The sequence below is a fragment of the Protobothrops mucrosquamatus genome, unplaced genomic scaffold (genome assembly GCF_001527695.2).
Source record: "Protobothrops mucrosquamatus isolate PMUCROS unplaced genomic scaffold, P.Mucros_1.0 scaffold2865, whole genome shotgun sequence".
In the NCBI taxonomy this organism is placed as follows: Eukaryota; Metazoa; Chordata; class Lepidosauria; order Squamata; family Viperidae; genus Protobothrops; species Protobothrops mucrosquamatus.
The window spans coordinates 112,427-133,586 of NW_015388895.1; the positions used below are offsets into that span (position 1 = coordinate 112,427).

A 21,160-nucleotide genomic window follows, 5' to 3' on the forward strand; every position below is an offset into this window, starting at 1 on the left:
CTTCAATGCTATGTTTTTAAAGAGAACAACTGCACTACAATAAGAAATTGTGGGCTTAGTTAAGTATAAATCATAAAAAACACCTGGTGCCTTAAGTGTGCCATAACATTTCCATGAGAAACAGATGCGCTTTTGAAAGAGATTTGTGGAGATTTATTGTATTTAAGTCAATGGTTGAAATAAAATAACTTGCACCATCTTGCATGTTGTGTGTTAGAAACAATAAACTTTCCATTTAAAGCATTTGTAGTCCTTGTTTAGTACTTAGTCCAGTGACTAACATTAATTCCAAATTTGGCAAGAGCTAGAAAATGGTTGTTGACCCTAGAAAATCACGATAAGGCCAACTTAATATATCAAATATACCATCATATTTTCTTTAGTTGATTACTGAAATGAGGGAGATTACTAATGGAAAAATACAATATACATAACTGTATCTTTTATTTCTCTTTATTTATTTTATTTTATTATCAGAAGAATAGTTCCCTGTCACTGTATAGCTAAGCAGTATAGAAAAAACTTCCCATTATTGTCATATTCTTCCTAATGAGAGAAAAGAAGAAGTAAGTATATACTACCATATCTTTTTCCAATCTTTCAGCAATTCTCCAGGTGTGTGCACTTCTACCCCCAGAATTTTCAGCAGTAGCTAGGCTGGTTGGAAAATTCTAGGAGTGAAAGTTTACACATCTGGAAGTGCCCAAATTGTGGAACTCATCTTAAGGTATTTAAGATTTGGTAACACTTGGATTGGCAATCTAAAAATGCCCATAGTCTTTCATACAATATTAGAGATTATGCAAGACAAGTACTTCACATAAAAAATACATTTAATAAGAGAACAAGACCTGGAGTTTCAAAAAAAAAATTCCCTATTTCTGTAAAGGTTTCATAGATTCACAGAAAAAAAATAATTATAAAGGGGTTTTTATTTGTTTGTATTTATTTAAATCATTTATTGGGCCACCCCTCTCACAGCAGTGAGTCTGGGAGGTGTTCAAAGATGAAAAACCAACAATTATAAACAATAGCAAAAAGATGCTCAAGGTAAATAATATATTCCAATCATAAAACCAAATCAACAACAGAGCTTGTCTAACCTCCTGGCCCAAATGCTGGAGAAACAGCCAGGTCTTCAGAGCCTCTGAATGTTTTGAGGATGAAACCAGCCTTATCTTTTCTTCAGCATGGTATCCCATTTTATTATCTATAACAGGGGTCCTCAACCTTGGCAATTTTAAGACTTGTGGACTTCAACTCCCAGAATCACTCAGTCAGCAAAGCTGGCTGAGGGATTCTGGTTATTAAGTCTACAAGTCTTAAATTTGCCAAGGTTGAGGACCCCTGTTCTATAATATGTCTTTATGTATTTCAGTTTTTCTGACTGCCCATCTTATGTTTATCAGAACAGAACACTTTAACCAAATAACACAGTTGAAAGTAACCTTGGAAGTCTTCTAATCCAACTCCCTGCTCAAGCAGGAGACCCTATACCATTTTAGACAGATGGTTATCCAATCTCTTCTTAAAAACCTCCAATAATGGAGCACCCACAACTTCTGGAGGCAAGTCGTTTCACTGATTAATAGTTTTAACTGTCAGGAAATTTCTCCTTAATTCTAGGTTGGTTCTCTTTTTGGTTAGTTTCTACTCATTGCTTCTCATCCTACTCTCAGGTTAACATTAACATCAGTTAAAAGCTAACAAGAGTTAAAAGCTCAACACCACATAACAAGTAATAAATATGTAATTGGCAGACAAGATAAAAAAACAGTCATCGATATAACCACGTTAGGTGCTTTAACCAATTTCTGACCTCTATTCCCTGTGCTTCTTAAGCACAGAAAGCATAGGGAGATCTTGGTTACATGTTGTAAGTTGTAGAGATGATTGTAGTTAATCCAGCTAGTATGGCTTGAGTAAAGGATCATTAACACTGATCTGACAAACTTGCACATATATCCTTTTAAAAAAACTCAGGATGTGACCAAATATAGTTTGAAATCTAGTGGGAAAATGAACTGAACTCCCTGCTGATTATCCAACACTAATAGCACTTCCCATCTTCCTCCCAACTTTAATAGTAAAATTTTGTTAAAGAAGAGGTCATGGTCTGGTGTGACAGCAAGCACCCAATGATAACATCAATTGATTGATGTTTGAGCAGGGGCTTGGACTAGAAGACCTCCAAGGTTCCTTCCAACTCTGTTATTCTATTATTCTGATTGGTGGTCTTTCAATTTGCCTGCCACATTGCCTCCCAACATCTAAAACCACGTTATGTAATGTACTCAGTTCCTAGCAAATGGATGAGGAGGGAAGGTTCCCATTCAGCAACTGAGCATGATTCTCCAGCCTGGTAAGACTATGAAGCTGAGATAATAGTACTTATGTTGCTGTGCTGGAATTAAAATCCATCTAATCAATAAGAATATGCCAGAAAAATGTAGCACACACCATATAGGTGTCTTTGGAATTCCTGTCAGAATCTCTACCCTTTTTTTAGTACAGGATAGTGCTGAAACTTAAAAGAAAGACAAATAACTTGGCTTGTTGCAATAAATAATATTATTTGTTTATGTTCTTCCAGTTTTCTTCAGTGTTTTGTTTATTCACATTATTAACAAAATAAATTTTAGTTCAATTCCATCACCTCTCTTCCAAGTAACTCTCCCTTACTCTTTCTCTCCTTTAGTATTTAGTACAAATAAATGGTTAACAGCTTACATCCAAGAGTAATGCTGAAAGCCATATGCATCTACAGAAAATGGATAACAACAATAATTATGAATATGTAGTATAATTTAACAAATTAAGTGCAGATTGAAAGGGCTGAGGAAAGTGTCCTAAAGAAGCCACGTAAGAATTAAATGCCTTTTTAAGAGGTCAGTTTCCATAGCTTAGAAGTTTTATAATCTGCTGTGACTTGATTACTTAATGACCAAATAAATCTTCTTTCATATCTAAATGTGCAACAAATGTTCCTATAAAGTTAAAAATTCCCCTACATTCATAGGGTTGAAGTTTCATTATGGCTTTTATCCCAAACTTTACTTTGTTAGGTAAGTGGATTACAGTCTAGATCTATAGGATACATTTAATCTTGGCTTTAGTTTGTAATTATTAGGCACTTTCTTACATCTACTCAGATTAGGAGCTTTTTACTCAGAAATTTCCTACTGAGTTCATTGCAGTTAATCCAAGATAATTGGATATAAAACTGGACTGCCATCCCAAAATATTTAAGAACAAACATTCTCTGGCTATCAACCTACAATCTTACTCATTGTAGAACACTGATAACGCTGGTAATGAAATAAGAATGATTGGTTGTGTTGTTTGTGCTTTTTGCCACATGTCTTTCTTTAAAAATAGCTAAAGTTTAGTAAATTCTTATGAAAACATTAAAGAGAATGTTCACCAATATAGAATTAGAAGAAATGTTAATGATGTGAATATGGAACAATAATTAATATAGCATTTATTGTACTTCAGGACCACATTCCCCCCCCCCCTTTCTCAGAAAGCTTGTGAGCCTACTTTCTATGCAATTATTTGATTATTCATTGTGTGGCGCAAGTAAAAAAAAACAGATTCTGTGGGAAAGGGCTGTTTATGTAACCACAAAAAAAGATAAGTAGCAGGACCCCGTGACTGACTTAACCATACCCATGTATTATCAACATTTTATATGACTTTGTACTGAATATAGTTCAATTCTCTTAGATGTTCTGTCTGAATAGTACATTAAAACAATAACACTGGATTTTACAGATTCAGAAACAGGAAGAGCATTACCAATATATATTGTACTAGAGGGTTGTAATCTATGAATGCTACAAAGGAACATTTTTGAATAGCACAGTCTTGTGGGCATTTTAAACAATGGTGGCTCCATCGAATATACAAAGAAACTCCTGACGAGGCTAAAAATTCCTGTGCTCTTGTAGGCATGTCTCTGCTAACAAAATAGCAATGTTTGCTTTGAAGCCCTGAAAGCCACTGAGCTGAGAACATGCATTATTAGAATGATCTGACCGAGTAATGCATATGCCATTGTGCTCCTTACTTGGTATGGGTCACTGAATGATTGTCCAAATTCCAGAACTAGATGACTTGCCTCCTTTTTAATTTCATCAGGGTGGGAATGAGAACATTTTCCTTTTACTTTCGTATCTTCATGTTTTCCATATCTGTATCTTCCTGTTCTTAGAGTGTGACCCATATGTTAATTCTTGCAAGGTGAATAACTAATGGTGAGATTGTTTAAACTGGGTGGCACAATACAGCTGATTGTTCTGAGTAGCACTGGCTTTATAGGAGAGGCTGAAATGCACCTGTGGAAATGGATGGAACATGGAAGAGGAAAATAAGAACATAAGCAATGCCCCTACTGGATTGCATTCCTGGCCCATCTAATTCAGCAGTCTGTTCTCACAATGGCCAACCAACTACACAAGGAGGCTCCCTTGTCTACCAGCAGATGGTTTTCAGAGACAGGCATACATCCATGAAAGCTAATAGCCTTTGATCCTATTTGAAGCCAGAAAGGTTGGTAGCCAGCACTACATTTCATAGTAACAAATTTCAAAGATGGATTTTATATTGTGTAAAAAATATACTTCCCTTTGTCCAACTTCTTCCAGGAATCAGTTTCATTGGGGAACCTCTGGTTCCAATATTTTAGGAAAGGGAAAACAACTTCTCCTCGCCCATGTTGTCCATACCATGCATAATTTTGTATATCTCAATTATATTACTTCTTATTTGCCTCCTTTCTAAACTAAAATCCCCCAATATTGCAACTTTTTCTCATAAGGAAGCTGCTTTAGTTTCTTGATCATCTTGCTTGCCCTCCTCTGAACCTTCTGTAGCTCCAATACATCTTTTTTGAGCATAGCAACCAAGACTGCATACAAAGAGTAAGACAAAACTTAGCATGATACCTATATTAGAGGTGTATCCAATATTTTGTACTTAGAGCTATTGTCATATGCAAAACACTAGGTCCACACATGAAATCTAATTAAACTAATTTATTGTTAGTCATGCCTTACATAAGAATCTTCTCAACTAATGGTTAATATCTGCTTGGGGTTAGATAAAGGTCAACAGAATTCAAAGAGAGTTGGACTTAGTTCACTTGTGCCTACATAGGGATTCTAGGTCGATCCATCTTTTAACTCCACACCCAGTTCTGCCATTCTTTCTCTTACATCTATTTTAGCATTTAAATTGCATGCTTTAAAAAGTAGTGTTTGGAGCTGGAATAAAAAGAAATTCTTTTAATTTGCATTTGAAATGAAGTACATTTGAATACAGCTCATATGTTTACTATCCAGTCATGCATCTAATAGTTTTTCCTAAGACAGAAACAAAATGACAGCTTGGAAATAATTTGTAGAATTGTATTTAAGGCTTTCACTAATGGCATGCAGCCCTGAAAACCCCATGCTCAGCATTTGGATAATAATGTTTTCTCTGTAGCACTTCTAGATATGATCCTTTGATCATTTCTAGCATTTAATAAATCCCACACAAGTCCCATCACCTCTATCTAGTCTTTCCAAAGAACTCCTCCCCTTTTCCTGTCTTTCTCTTTGATTTCACATCCCTCCTCCTCCTGAACAGGTGGAAGGGAGTAAGGGAAGCAAAAAACAACATAGGATTAGTAGCAAAGCTCTGAAGATATTCATAAACATAAGTCACTGCTGTTGGATTAAATGGCAGTGTAGGAAGAAATGAAAAGAGAAGAAGGGAAGTTTCAATCAAGAATAAGTTATTAGGAAAAGGGAAGGATATCAAACAAATTCAGAGCAATGCAAATGCTCAGTGGGGAGACTATACTGTAGCATGGGGGAGGGTGTTCTTAGCTGAAATAAATAGATAATTGTGGGGGGGGGATCAAAAAATAGCACATACAAGAATAAAATAAAGATTCTAGTTATTTCCATCCCTTATTATATTTATCCAGTTGGATAAATTTATTTGTAAATTTATTCATGGAGCACATCTATTCAAATCATGGGATAGAATAAGGACTCCTGCCTTGAGCAGAGGGTTGGACTAGAAGATCTCTAAGGTCCCTTCCAGCCTTAGGATTCTACGGTATGACTCAATGCCTGCTGGTCTAATGTGAAGATTAGTTATTTCATGGGTCATACATTTCATTGAAAGTTTGTGAGGTAAATTTAAAATCTAACTAAATGCATATTTTTAAAAGTATTTAAGGGGAAAATGTCTACAACATGCCAAAAATGAAATACTTCCATCTCTAGGTTTATACCAATGTCCTTTGGGGTTCATCTCTTCCATTTTTGCCATATTATAAAAAAGAAGTGTCTATGTAAAAGAGGTGGAGACCTTTCTGGATCCTTGCCCCCCCTCCTTCTCCTTTCATCCCCTTCCTCCAAGGCATGTGACATGTTCCAGCAAAAGATGGAAATGAACTGGCTGAATTTTTTTCTGATGTTGTTTGTAGGAATAGAACTGACATCCTTTAGACATAAATTACTTCAATAGCATGCCACATTTTGGAGTGCACCCTCAGCTGAGTTTGGATTCCACACTGTTAAATCCCTGTTTTTTGCAGCCTGGGAGGAAGGTTATAGGGCTGAAAGAAACCTCATCTTTCTTCTCTCATCCTGTGTTGCTTCTAATGACTGGGAAAACTCATAAAGCTATCACCACCCTGAAAACTGTGTGTTCATTGCTCAACAACTTTAGAAACCACATTCCTTTCTTTATCTAAGGAAAAGAGGTAAAATATGGTCAGTCTTTAAACATTCTCCCCTGTCACTGCTCCTTCCTATAGTGAATTATCCTGAGTTTTGGACTGTATTTTAAAGTGCTGGAGGTGGAATGGGCTGTGTCAGATGCAAGGCCATTACACTTTTTCTTTTTCTTTCCACATGCAAAAACTCCTTGTATCTTTCTGCTCATGGTAAACTGAACATGTGATTCATTCATCATAAATAACTCTGGAATTGTTCATGTCAACAAAAAGCCTTTCAGTTGAGAAGTAGGCAGTAGGATGTAAGTTTCTCTTTTTATTTACAGTAGCCTCCTCAGATAGCCTGATCTGATCTTTCTGATGATTAGCAGAGAGTACATGGTGTTGGGACTCTCTCTCTCTCTTTTTTTTTGGACTGTCTCATTTAGGACAGAGCAATTTCCAATGAACCCTATTGGAAATATACAGAGAGAGAGAGAGAGAGAGAGAGAGAGAGAGAGAGAGAGAGAGAGAGAGAGAGAGAGAGAGAGAGAGAGAGCGAGCGAGAGAGCTTTTGTGTCCTTTATTCTATTGTAAATAGGGAGGGCACACCTAATGTCATTTTCATTTCTTTTTCCATATGAATATCTAGCCACTCCTAGTATAGTGCCCAAATCTCCAATATTCTTCAGTTTTCTTTTCTCACAAAAGAGTTTTATTTCCTACCTCTTACCCAGAGTCATTTAGAGTTTCCTTTGATTGTATTTCTGCTCCTGCTGCTCTTATTTCTGACCTCCTCCTCCTCCTCCTCCTCCTCCTTCTTTTACTGTTTCTACAGTCTCTCAAGCTGCTCCTAGTTTCTAATAAGGAAAAATTCATATGACATGTGAAATGCAAATCTACAGCACTTCTTTTGAAAAATTAATATATGCCATTGTGCACATATCTTTTATCCTCACAATATACTTGTAAATTGTATTTGAGTGAAGGAAAATGACTTCCCTATCATGACTGAGAGAATATTTGAACACAGGTTTATGAATCTCACTCTGATTCTCTAATGCTACACTGCAATAGTTTTTGTGAAGTAGCTTTCCACTTTCCACTAAGCTTTCCACTTAGTTGTGACACTGTCCATCTCCTCATGCTTGTGGCAAACATAATCATAGAAGAGAAGTGAAAAAAATGTGTTCCTGCTTTATTGCATTTTTTTACCTACATTTCCAGGTTAATCCACAATGTCTGGAGTGTAGCTGTGATTGCTTTTGTTTGAATCTAGAAATGGTGTTTTGCTAATCAGAAGCCCAGATTGTGCAGGAGGCCTGAAAGCAATGGAGCACAAAGGCCCGATCTAACATTAGGCAGAGCAAAGCAATCCTTTGAGGCTACAAAGTATTTTACTAGAGAGCTACTTCCCATTAGGCCAGCTCTTCACCTACTTAGCTAGTTGTCTCTAGACATAAGAGAAGACATTGTCACATTATTAATGTTGAAGGAAGAATCTTCTACCAATCTAATCAGGTTTTCTTCACAGAACAGTTAGAAATGCCCTTTTCCTCCCCACCTCTAGCAGAACCTGATCACGGGTTTTCTCAGAGTTTCTGGTTCAAACTGGGAAGGTCAAGAATTGGGGGGGGGGAGGGAGGAGGGAAGCTAAAACATGTTCTACTGCTTTCCCTTCACAACTGCATTTTCTGAATCCCCTAAAAAGGCTTTTTGTCTTCCCTTCATTTTAGTTAGAAAAAAAATTTGGAAAGTGTGCCCAGAAAAAAAAAAGTTTATATTTGACCTGGTGCCCTTCCTTTGTTTAATTTTTTTTTAAAAAAAATCCTACATCTGTGCTTGCATCAGAAAAGTGTTGGCAGATTCTACTAGACTCTACCCCAACAGCTGCAGGCATTCTCTTTCTGCACAAATAATTGAAAAGATTACAACTTTTTTTTTTATGGCAAACTCATTTACCTTAGCAAGAATTGTAAAGATAGCTCAGGCAAGTTTGTACTACAGCTCCGTAGAATTAAATTTGTCTCGATGTGCAGTCTTTCCTGGCTGTGTGTGAGACCACTTCTTCAACTCTATCATCTCCACTGGAAACCTGTGTATTTCACCAGCCTCAAATGTTTACATCCCCCTACTTGGCTTTTTGTCCAGCAGATTGTGTCTCTTTCAATTCTCAAACACTCTTTTTTTTTCTGTAGAGATAGTTTCAGAAATACTGTTACCTTCTCCCCATTCTTTTCTTCCTATTGAAGAACACATACAGAATTGTGAGATTGCCTTAATTGTATAGTTTGGGAAAAGCAAGTCAGTATTGAAAAATGGTGGATGGTTCTAGCATGATTTTGATTAATTTGTAAGATGTGTTTGCTCAATTATCAATTACAAAAAGAGGTATTGATTCATATCTCCATTATATGGTGGATTTTTAAAAAATATTGTAAGCCACCCTTAGTCACCTTTGTGTAAGCTGGGTGCTGTATAAATTTATTTAATAAATAAAATAAAATAAAAAATAAAACCATAATGATTAATAAATGTGACATTACAAAGCAGCTAAAAGTAGAAGCAACATTACAAAGTAGCTAAAAGTAGAAGCAACAGCAGAAATGAAGAAAAATTTTGGAAAGTTACTGTTTGTCAATTGCCATTTTCAGACTTACATAATTCGGTGTGCAGCCAAGATCCGATAACAATTTTATTATGACCCATTGAAACCAGTGGAATGAATGATTAACATCTAAAGAGGGCCAGCCGAACCGAATCCGACCGAACACAGGTAAGGACATATGTTAGGTCCTACCTAGTGGCGATGAGGGTGGTTAGAACCAATTACTACTCCACCCTCATCGCGTCATCAGATAACCGCCTGGCCGCCCTCTTCAGGGTGACCCGCTCTCTCCTTCAATTGAGGGGAGGCGGGGACCCCCTGGAGGGGAGGGCCGAGGATTTTGTACAGTATCTGTATGATAAAGTCGCTCGGATCCGGGAAGGCCTGGACTCCGACTGGCTGGCCCAGGGGGAGGAGACGGGACCAGGTCTTGAGACGGTTGTGTGGGAGGAGTTTGACNAGAGAGAGAGAGAGAGAGAGAGAGAGAGAGAGAGAGAGAGAGAGAGAGAGAGAGAGAGAGAGAGAGAGAGAGCTTTTGTGTCCTTTATTCTATTGTAAATAGGGAGGGCACACCTAATGTCATTTTCATTTCTTTTTCCATATGAATATCTAGCCACTCCTAGTATAGTGCCCAAATCTCCAATATTCTTCAGTTTTCTTTTCTCACAAAAGAGTTTTATTTCCTACCTCTTACCCAGAGTCATTTAGAGTTTCCTTTGATTGTATTTCTGCTCCTGCTGCTCTTATTTCTGACCTCCTCCTCCTCCTCCTCCTCCTCCTCCTCCTCCTCCTTCTTTTACTGTTTCTACAGTCTCTCAAGCTGCTCCTAGTTTCTAATAAGGAAAAATTCATATGACATGTGAAATGCAAATCTCCAGCACTTCTTTTGAAAAATTAATATATGCCATTGTGCACATATCTTTTATCCTCACAATATACTTGTAAATTGTATTTGAGTGAAGGAAAATGACTTCCCTATCATGATTGAGAGAATATTTGAACACAGGTTTATGAATCTCACTCTGATTCTCTAATGCTACACTGCAATAGTTTTTGTGAAGTAGCTTTCCACTTTCCACTAAGCTTTCCACTTAGTTGTGACACTGTCCATCTCCTCATGCTTGTGGCAAACATAATCATAGAAGAGAAGTGAAAAAAATGTGTTCCTGCTTTATTGCATTTTTTTACCTACATTTCCAGGTTAATCCACAATGTCTGGAGTGTAGCTGTGATTGCTTTTGTTTGAATCTAGAAATGGTGTTTTGCTAATCAGAAGCCCAGATTGTGCAGGGGGTCTGAAAGCAATGGAGCACAAAGGCCCGATCTAACATTAGGCAGAGCAAAGCAATCCTTTGAGGCTACAAAGTATTTTACTAGAGAGCTACTTCCCATTAGGCCAGCTCTTCACCTACTTAGCTAGTTGTCTCTAGACATAAGAGAAGACATTGTCACATTATTAATGTTGAAGGAAGAATCTTCTACCAATCTAATCAGGTTTTCTTCACAGAACAGTTAGAAATGCCCTTTTCCTCCCCACCTCTAGCAGAACCTGATCACGGGTTTTCTCAGAGTTTCTGGTTCAAACTGGGAAGGTCAAGAATTGGGGGGGGAGGGAGGAGGGAAGCTAAAACATGTTCTACTGCTTTCCCTTCACAACTGCATTTTCTGAATCCCCTAAAAAGGCTTTTTGTCTTCCCTTCATTTTAGTTAGAAAAAAAATTTGGAAAGTGTGCCCAGAAAAAAAAAAGTTTATATTTGACCTGGTGCCCTTCCTTTGTTTAATTTTTTTTTAAAAAAAATCCTACATCTGTGCTTGCATCAGAAAAGTGTTGGCAGATTCTACTAGACTCTACCCCAACAGCTGCAGGCATTCTCTTTCTGCACAAATAATTGAAAAGAATACAACTTTTTTTTTTATGGCAAACTCATTTACCTTAGCAGAATTGTAAAGATAGCTCAGGCAAGTTTGTACTACAGCTCCGTAGAATTAAATTTGTCTCGATGTGCAGTCTTTCCTGGCTGTGTGTGAGACCACTTCTTCAACTCTATCATCTCCACTGGAAACCTGTGTATTTCACCAGCCTCAAATGTTTACATCCCCCTACTTGGCTTTTTGTCCAGCAGATTGTGTCTCTTTCAATTCTCAAACACTCTTTTTTTTTTCTGTAGAGATAGTTTCAGAAATACTGTTACCTTCTCCCCATTCTTTTCTTCCTATTGAAGAACACATACAGAATTGTGAGATTGCCTTAATTGTATAGTTTGGGAAAAGCAAGTCAGTATTGAAAAATGGTGGATGGTTCTAGCATGATTTTGATTAATTTGTAAGATGTGTTTGCTCAATTATCAATTACAAAAAGAGGTATTGATTCATATCTCCATTATATGGTGGATTTTTAAAAAATATTGTAAGCCACCCTTAGTCACCTTTGTGTAAGCTGGGTGCTGTATAAATTTATTTAATAAATAAAATAAAATAAAAAATAAAACCATAATGATTAATAAATGTGACATTACAAAGCACAGTTTTTGGTCATTGACTGATTTAACTATTGTAGCTAAAAGTAGAAGCAACAGCAGAAATGAAGAAAAATTTTGGAAAGTTACTGTTTGTCAATTGCCATTTTCAGACTTACATAATTCGGTGTGCAGCCAAGATCCGATAACAATTTTATTATGACCCATTGAAACCAGTGGAATGAATGATTAACATCTAACTTCTCAGTAGTTTTTATGAAATGTCAGTCTTGACCAACAAAAACTAGATCAGGAATTTGTCTTTATGCCAAGTCTGTGAAATAACTGCATAATGTCTAAGACTTTAAAAGGACAAATGCTTTAAAAATGGTTTGTGTGTCTATGTGTCTCTCTACGTGTAATCTATATGATCCTTAGCATATTATGTTGCAGTTATTTTCCTGATCTTTTATTCTCTCTTTTTCAGAACTAAAAAATACATGACCTTTCATTCATGTGGGATGGGAAATAAAATCTCAGTATTAAATACTTTTATTGGTTTTGGAAAACCCGTCCTATGGTTCTGTTCTTTCATTGCTAAAGCTAACAGATGTCATTCTAAATCATACAAGAAAAGTTTTAAAGTGAAAGACTGATAAGTCTTTTCTTGTAAAATAGTCTAGAACTGTCTTAAAACATTTTGGGAAATGTAAAAACTCTGTGCTATAGTGAAAGGAATTCAAAAGTATGTGAATGCATTATAAAGCAGACCTTAAATTATGAAAATAAAGAATACACACATTTATGTATAGATGAATTCATGGATTATTTAAGTTCCAAACTTTGTTTCAAGCATTTTTGCTATTGGTAGAATAAATTTTAGGAAAACACTCAGGAATTTATTTATGATCTATAGCAGAGGTCATCAACCTTTGTTGGTTGGCAGACTGGAGGAAAAGGGAGGGGGAAGCACTTTACACGCTTGCGTGAGCATGCACACGGGGCTGTGAGCACATGTGTGCCGTAAACAGGGCAGGGCTAGTGCCTGCATGATACTCGCTAGCCCTGCCCTGTTCTTGCATGGTGCAGCATGGTGGTGGCTCAATTTTTGCGCCCTATAGTGTGGCGGCACCCCGTTTTCACGCAGCGTGGTGACGGAGGCCTGTTTTCATACCTGAGGTGCAGCGGCTCCCCGTTTTTGTGCCCCATGGTGCAGTGTCCTGTTTTTGTGCCCTGCAGCCCCGGCGCTAACACAAATGAGGGGCTTGGGGACCCCTGATCTATAGAATCAGGCAATACTATGTTTTACTTATTTTAATTTTCCATCCAGATACACAAGTTAATATATGCCAAGAGATGCAATTGCTGTTTCTCTCCATCTGGTTCCCCAAAGAGTTAAAAAAAGATAGTGTACTTGACATTAAACATTGTGTGGAACCTGAACTATTTGTCCTACAGACAATCCTCATGTATATTTTACCTGATACATGCATATCAATTATATTTCTTTTTATATCAGGCAATCAATTCCACTGGTCTACAAGGAGAAAGCCTCATAAATGAAAGTAGCTTAGTTTTACCAGAACTGGGTCAGTAATAAAGAAAAATTAAGTCTTGAGTATTAATTGACTCCAGTTTCCAAGATACAACTTCAGGTCAAAATTGCATCAAAATAATTCAAAATTACGAGGGGAATGTGCAATTATGCTCCATCACTTTTCTGCAAAATGTGATATAGCAATGAGAATGGTGCCACATCAATCATTATAAATTTATCTTTTTATTGATACCAATAACACAACTTTCCATTCATTTATTGGTTTTTCATGTAACATTTTCATGCTTTTTGCATGAAAAACTGACAAGCTGTAACATCAGATTAAACTATAAGGTTTCACTGTTGTAATCTGGAGCCCAGTAGCTCTGCCTTATCTTAGGCAATTCCAAATACCTGACCAGGTCATTTAGTTCACTCAGAGGAATTAGATGTGGTTCAGGAGGAGCATACGGTGGGCTAAAGTTTGGGTCCACTGACATCAACAGCGCCAGATCAGCTCAATTTTGTTCATCATCTTTATCATCATCTGAGTCTAGAGAGTGGGATTCTGGTGGATCTGGCAAGTCCTCACCATGGGGTACACGACGCAGTGCGGATGGAATATTTGCATATTCCATGATCCACTTCTTCTTTCCTGAGATCCCTTTTGCAATTGGAGGAACCATGTGAAAAGAGCAGCCACTACTATGATTGGTGGGTTCCCTCCACACTATTGGTACTGCAAAAGGCATGGACATTTTCTTCTTGGTTAGCCAATGATGGAGATAAGTTGCACATGTAATGCAACAATAATGAAGGGCCCCTGTGCTTGCTTCGGCAGCACATATACCAAAATTGGAACGATACAGAGAAGATTAGCATGGCCCCTGTGCAAGGATGACACGCAAATTCGTGAAGCATTCCATATTTTTTATATTTGAAAATTCCAGAGTGGTTGTCAACAATAGAAGCATTTGTACACCCAAATTTAGTGGACTTTGAAAAAAATCTGGACATATAGAGATATTCTAAACTCTGAGGGGAATTTAAAATTTAAACAAGAAATGGAAAATCATGGTATCAATTTATCATGGTGGGCACATTTACAAATATAAGCTAGATATGATAAAGAAGTTAAACCATATGGATTTTATAAGGAACAAACTGTGTTTGATAAGACATTGTTAACTTCTGATGAGAAACTAATTAAAAAGTATAATTTTCTATTAACTTTGAAAATGGAAAGCGAACAAGTTAAAAAAACAATGATAAGATGGGCAAAAAATTTTTGGATACAATATAGAATTAGAAAAATGGCAAAATTTATGGGAAAGAAATTACAAATTGACAATGTCAACTTCCTACAAAGAAAAATTATATAAAATGTTTTATAGATGGCACTTGCCACCAGCAAGACTAGCAAAAATGTTTAAAAACATGTCAGATAGATGTTGGAAATGTAAACATAAGTCAGGCACTTATTACATGTTTGGTGGACATGTGACAAAGTAAAGAGTTATTGGAAAAAGATACATGCTTGGCTAGAAAAGATGTTGGGAGAACATGTAGATTTTAAAACTGAACTTTTTTTATTATGTATAATGCCAGAAAAGACTGATAAACAAAGCATATATTTGATTTTGCATGTTACAACAGCGGCAAGAATTATATTTGTGCAATATTGGAAAAATGAAGGAATACCATCAGATGAAGAAATAATTAAAAAAATACTAGAATGTGCAGAGACGGATAGACTGACTATGAGACTGAAAGAAAAAGAAGAAATGGAATATTACCAAACTTGGGACTTATTTTATCAATGACTAGAGGAAAGAATAAAGGATTAGGAATTAAATATGTATTAGCGAATGTAAACTCAGACAGCACGTTTGTTGAAAGATTATTACTGAAATGTATGGGGAAAAAACCAATAAAAACTTGAAAATAATAATAATAATAATGAGTGGCCCAACTCTTGTCCTGATCTCCTATTTTGCATTCAAAATATAGGTGGTATGCCTTTTTTACCACTGCCATCATACTGCACTTTTGAGACACAAATGTAACTTCGCCACAAATGTAGCAGAAGGTATCTTCAGTGTTTACACAGTTTTGTGGCATCTTGGCTTCTGAGGGAAAACATCACGCAACTGTTCCTTGGAAATGTTAGGAATAACACTTTCACAAGCCACCAGATGTAACTGTATGATGCGTAGATCTGACCAAGACAAATATACCTTGCAATAAAAGAACAATAAATTACAGTTAGGTAATAATCTTTAATCTCAAAGTGAAGATAAATTTATACATTTCCATGTGGTACCATTTTCATTGTTCTACTTTGTCGAGAATTTACAAGGCATCATGATCATTAGACACCTCCCTCCCTCTTAGGCAAATATGCTCACCTATGTATAAATCTTTATTTTGAAATATCTTGAAAACTTTAGCCAACCAGCACCTTTGTCACCTGTTTTCTAATTCATCTAATCAAAATATGTAAGAATTAACACATTTTATCTCACAGGTCGCTAATTTCACAAAATTTGCAGACCAGTGTTCTCAGTATTGGGAACACACAAAATTTATTTTGGATAGCATCTAAATTTAATCATGCTTTGAAGAGGTGACCTGAAGCCAGAGCAGTAGATAGCCACTTAACAATTATTGTATTCATGCACAAATGAACTTCAACTGGGACAATCTAGAAGTATTTCAAAGGAAGAAAGAAGCTGATTTGGATTGACCAGTTTTCTGTTCAATGCTGGGTGAGGACCAAGCATTCAGGGACTGGATGTGGTGCTTGCAAAATATTCTGCAAAAACCTTTGCCTTGGCATACCTTATTGCTTCTTCCAGCTCCCACTCAGAATTGCTCTGATTTAAGCCAACTCACACAGCCTCAAAGTATTTGCTCTCAAAAGGAACTCTTATCTGTGGGGTTGCAATTGACCTTTAATATTAGGGCATTGCTGAGTCTTTTATCAGCAGATGATTTGGATGATGGAGAATCTCTATAGACATTTATCAGCAAATGTTCAGCTGTTTTCAAAAAATACTGTCTATTTTTATTTATTATTGTACTTACACTAAAACTTTTAAAAGAGTATTTCACAATGCTGAAAGCAAATTAGAACATAATCAAAATCTATCGTACCCTGAATCTAAACCAAGAAGAAAATACTAATATAAAATCATTATGAGCCCTCTAAGATTAAAAAAAAAAATGTTTTCAAGATCTCCCCCTTAACTCATTTTTTTGGATACACAGCTTCCCATTGCAGTAAAGTCAACCCTATAGTGCAAATCCATATCCAAAGCTGAATTACGCTTGTTAATGTAACATACAAAAAATGACAAGTATTAAATATGTATTAGATATAATAAATATTCTGATATCATTAAGAAAGGGTTTCATTTTTTTCAGACTAAATCCTACCACTTTTTCTCCTTTCTATGTAATGTATAATGATTTTGTACATTATGTAATGATGAAATTCTATTGCTTTAGCTATTTAATTCTTGGTTTAGCTAAATTCCAAATCGTGGCCTCATGCAGAATAAGTCAAAAGCTATTTCCTGCCTGAGCCTGATCTAGACTAATTTTTTTGATTTTCCAAAAGCTTTATTCTTTATTCTGTTTCTCTGAACAAAAAGAAAAAAAATGGTTTAGATAAATATGTTGTACATTGAGAGGGAGTATTGAATTCAAAGGTTAACAGTTCTGCCCTCAAATTGGAATTATCTTTATAATCTGGCTATCATTGATCCTCATCATGGGGAGATGGAAACCTTGAAAAGTTTTACTTTTACCATTAATTCTACCTCATTGTTGTTTGGTATCTTTTTTTTTTTGTTTAAAGCAGCAGGCTAAATTAGTTAACTTGTTTCATTTTATGATTTATTTTAGCATGACAATCTTTCAATAAACCCAGGATTTGTCATCTTTCTTCCTTTGCATAAAATATTCAAATAATTGTATAAATTACTCCTTCAGGTTAAATACAAGGCTGTATTTCATATTGCATCTAATGGTATTTTGATATTTCAGAGGCATATTTGGATATCATTAATTGCAGTGCAAATCCCATATTGGTGAAATGGGACGGATTTAGCATGACCATCCATCTCTTCTAAAGTTCATTAGCTTTGATTGAGGAAAAAATAGTACATGTCTACATAGCAGTCTTCTAGTAGTTGAGGGGCTGTCACACAGAACGAGGGGTTCACCTATTCTCCAAAGTACCTGAAGGCAGGGCAAGGAGTAATGGGTGGAAGATCATTAAAGAGAGATCCAATCTAGAACTAAGGAGAAATTTCCTGACAGTGAGAACAATTAATCAGTGGAACAGCTTATCACCAGAAGTTGTAGGTGCTCCATCATTGGAGGTATTCAAGGACAACCAGCACAGGGTTGGACTAGACTAGAAGATCTCCAAGGTTGTTTCCAACCTCTCTAAAAATTAGTCCTAGAACTCTCCTTTTGTAGCATACATTTCTATTGTTCTATAACTAACCCCCAGCATACTTCAAGGACAGGGAAACTAAACTAGGATTTGGGAAGGAGCCCAGTGCAGTCTCATTATATTTAAAGTCTATTATTTGCCTAAATTAACCAGATGCTGATTCTTGATTTTCAAAAATTATATCTCAACCATCTTGCCTCAGTTGTCATTTCATGTTTCACAAACATGAAAGGTCTTTGGTTAAAGAATATGAGGTTACGTCTACCCTATTAGCAGTGAATTTATATCCAAATAGCAGATCTTTCTGAAGATCTCTTAGATAGAATGTCCAGCAGCATTGTTAGTAGGATCTCTCTGAGATCTTTCTGAGTTATTGTCTTTATGGTTCTTTTGAATTTTATTATGGGTGTTAATTAGATGCACATTGTAGGATTTTAGAGTAACATTGGGAGCTTGGCAATGGAAGGAACAGGCAGTTAAAATGTTTTAAATGAAATAAACAAATATGCATCATTTTCAACACTTATTTTTTAGCTTTTGCAAATGCTAGCTTTTAAGGGATATTAAAAAAAATAAATCCCATTTGGTGAAATTTAAAACACCTTAATTACTCTTACAATGTGCTGGGCAGATCAGCTTGGCATTTAGCCAGGACATTCCAAGACTCTTGAGTAGCATAATCTAATTAATTGCAAAAAAAAAAAAGAAAAAGAAAAGAGAAAAAAAGTGCAGCCCATAAACCTGAAGTAATCTGAAACACGGTGGGCCTTGCCAGCTGGCATTTGTCTCTTCTCTCCTTTGCATTATAAATTCACTGACATTTAGATAGGACCTAAAATCTCCTTCCTCGGCTAGTAGCCTGTATTATGTTACATAGTGTTCAGTTCAGATATTTTTAATGAACTAATTACATGTTGGTTAATAATAGATTGTTGCTTTAGTAGACAACTGCTGAACATATTTCCAAAGGAACTACTGTAATAGGCTAGAACATTTCAAGAATGTTTGGGAACAGGTTTCAACCATGAAAGCAATATGCTTAGCCTTTAATAAGATATAAATAAACTAAAAGAGACTCTCCATTACTCTCACCTATATAAATATCCGCCGCAGAGGGCCTATCCCCTGTTTTTAAAAAATCTGCTTCAACATTCAGGTGTTTGAACAATTTGTGCATAGCTTTAATAGATATATCCACCAACAAGGCACAGTTTAAGAGTTAGGCCCTTAAAACATAGTTTTGTCAACTAGCTTGGGAATCCCACGATAAAGCCTGCTAGATGGTTCTAAAGCAGTTAATGAAATGCACTCTCCAAATGATTTGCTGCTATTTTACTTTTTATTTGATGTACCTTTAAGTCAGATGGGTTGTTTTAATGGTATTCATGTATTCATGTTTTAATGGTATTCATGTACTTTGATTACTATTATATATGCTGCCCAGAGTCACTATATGAGATGGGTGGCTATATAAATGTCATTAAATGAATGAATAAATAAACAATATTACTGATTTGACTAAGTATAGACTAAATATAATGTGGACTGTGAGGTGCATAGACTTAAAAATAGCATTCATATTAATTTTATATTCTTCTGTTTGTCATGCCCATGAGGCCCAAAATGGATCCAGGAAATTACAGACCTATCAGCTTGACCTCAATACCTGGGAAGATTCTGGAAAAGATAATCAAACAATGAATCAGCAAACACCTAGAGGCAAACAAAATCATTACTAAAAGCCAACATGGGTTTGTCAAAAACAGATCATGCCAGACAAATCTTATTGCATTCTTTGACCAAGTGACAAAATTAGTGGATCAGAGGAATGCTGTGGATATAATTTACTTGGACTTCAGTAAGGCATTTGATAAAGTAGATCACAATCTACTAATCGATAAAATAGAAAAATGTGAGTTAGACAGCATCACCACCAGATGGATTCGTAGCTGGCTGACCAGCCGTACCCAGCATGTGGTCCTCAATGGAACCGCATCTACATAGAGAGAAGTGTGTAGTGGGGTGCCCTAGGGCTCTCTTCTGGGCCCAGTGCTCTTCAACATCTTCATCAACGATTTGGACGAGGGGATAGATGGGGAACTCATCAAATTTGCAGATGACACCAAGCTGGCAGGAATAGCCAACACTCCAGAAGACAGGCTTAGGATACAGGAGGATCTGGACAGACTTGAACACTGGGCACTATCTAACAAAATGAAATTCAATGGTGAAAAAAGTAAGATTTTACATTTAGGCAAGAAAAACCAAATGTACAGGTATAGTATAGGGGGTACCTTGCTCAATAGTAGTAAGTGTGAGAGGAATCTCGGAGTCCTAGTGGACAATCATTTAAATATGAGCCAGCAGTGTGCTGCAGCTGCCAAAAAAGGCAACACAGTGCTGGGATGCATTAACAAAGGGATAGAATCAAGATCACGTGAAGTATTAATACTACTTTACAATGCCTTGGTAAGGCCACACTTGGAATACTGCATCCAGTTCTGAGCACCACGATGTAAAAAAGATGTTGAGACTCTAGAAAGAGTACAGAGAAGAGCAACAAAGATGACTAGGGGACTAGAGGCTAAAACATATAAGGAACAGTTGCTGGAATTGGGTATGTCTAGTTTAATGAAGAGAAGGACGAGGGGGGACATGATGGCAGTGTTCCAATATCTCAGGGGCTGCCACAAAGAAGAGGGAGTCAAGCTATTTTCCAAAGGGCCAGAAGGCAGGACACACAAAGAGAGAGAGAGGGAACCCCTAGATTACGTTCAGTCACAATGACCCAGGCCCAAAGCATTACTGGGATATATTGGAATTTAAAAAAACAAAAAACAGGAGTATTGATTTGGTCAATCACTCTCTCAGAATCCTTGGTGTTGGAAAGACAACTTGAGAGCCATTTTGGTGTAGTGATTAAGGTATCAGGCTAGAAACTGGGAGAGTGGAAATTTTAGGCCTGCCCTAGGCACAAAGCTAGCTGAGTGATCTTGAGCATTTACTCTCTCTCAGTTCTAGGAAGGACACAGGCAATGACAAGTCACTTCTGAAATAATAATAATAATAATAATAATAATAATAATAATAATAATAATAATAATAATAATAATAATAATAATAATAATAATAATAAAAGTTGGAAGGGACCTTGGAGGTCATTGAGTCCAACCCCCTGCTCAGGCAGGAAACCCTACACCATTTTGCACAGATGGCTATCCAGTCTCTTCTTAAAAACTTCCAGTGTTGGAGCATTCACTGCTTCTAGAGGCAGGTTGTTCCATTGGTTAATTGTTCTAACTGTCAGGAAGTTTCTCCTTAGTTCTAGGTTGCTTCTCTCCTTGATTAGTTTCCATCTGTTGCTTCTTGTCCTTGTGC

At 36.5% G+C, this 21,160-nt stretch overlaps 1 non-coding gene across 1 annotated transcript; it reads left to right on the forward strand.

Moving 5' to 3' along the window:
• Positions 1-14,142: 14,142 nt before the first annotated feature.
• On the forward strand, positions 14,143-14,249 carry LOC114923317. Its single transcript, XR_003810606.1, has one exon. It is a non-coding gene; the product is annotated as a U6 spliceosomal RNA (small nuclear RNA).
• The last annotated feature ends 6,911 nt before the right edge of the window (positions 14,250-21,160 follow it).